This window comes from Meleagris gallopavo, chromosome Z (genome assembly GCF_000146605.3).
Source record: "Meleagris gallopavo isolate NT-WF06-2002-E0010 breed Aviagen turkey brand Nicholas breeding stock chromosome Z, Turkey_5.1, whole genome shotgun sequence".
In the NCBI taxonomy this organism is placed as follows: domain Eukaryota; kingdom Metazoa; phylum Chordata; class Aves; order Galliformes; family Phasianidae; genus Meleagris; species Meleagris gallopavo.
Genome location: NC_015041.2, coordinates 34,037,377 through 34,038,599, shown reverse-complemented (window position 1 = coordinate 34,038,599; position 1,223 = coordinate 34,037,377).

The following is a 1,223-nucleotide window of genomic DNA, read 5'->3' as shown; positions in this document are numbered from 1 at the left end:
TCAGGCAGCAAGCTTTGAGCCAAAAAACAAAGAAGGATTCTCACACATATCTAGTGAGAATAATTAATTATTACATTTTAAAATGTTAAACTTTTCATTGCTATGCATGGGTCCTACCACAAAAAATGCACATATCCACAAGTGATGCTTAATGATTCTTCGAGATTTGAGACAAAGATAAATGGAGGAATTTAAAAAATAAAATGTTGGTGGAAGCATAGAGATTGGGCAGATGGATGCTGTTAGCAAAAAGGCTTCTGTTTAAAAATTGCCTGGTACTGTCAGTCACACAGCCCCAGCCTGTGCTCCAACTTGTTTGACAGTTAGCATGTTTGCTAAAGAAATAACCTGTTGTTCTAGCATTTCCTTAACCATGGTTAAGGTCTAGTCTTCACCAGTCTTCACTAGTCTTAAGGACTAAAGATAATATTGTCCTATCTTCACGACAGTGCTACTGATAAAAGTGAGCAGCTGAAAATGAAAGACAGTAACATTCTGTTATGTAAAACCAGTGGCTGACTCTACCAGTACTTGCTGCTGTTAAACTTTTCCATTTCCAATAAACAAAAACCATTTAAACACTTATGGTAATTCTCAAGCTATCTAGGACTCTCTGATAAGTCTGGCAAGTTGAGTGCCTTTTTCAGAATGGAGAGAGGGAGAAGTAGATTCTAAGTGTTACACCAAGGATGATGCAGCAGAGGAAAGTGGAAGTGCCTTGTTTACTCACTCACATGCCCTCCTGCCTTGACCAAATAACAACAAGCATCTCTATCTACTTGCCCCTCCAACTGCCAATGTTTCTGTGTGTTTTTCCAGTGTTCACCAACCCCAGGTGGTCACCACTAATCTTGTGAGGAGCAAAGTTCTAGGGAGCAGCCCCACACCCAAAGCTTCATGAGAATGCCAGATCTGCAGGGCTGGCAAGAAGGCAAGGGTGCCCACCACCCTGACTCTCCCAGTGATTTGTTGGCTATGGCAAAGTATTTACTTACCTGTATTCAGAAGGAATGGCTTCTGAGATTAAGAATCTATTGCACTGATGCAGATTCTTGTTGATACTGGTTTTTGTGCTCTTGTAATTCAACAGTGATGGTCTGACACCGTAAGATCACCTGGGTGCTGAGGATACAGCACAGAATCATAAAATGGCTTATGTCAGAAGGTACTTTAAAGATTATCTGGCTCCAAACCCTGCTGCCATGTGCAGGGCTGCCCCCCCC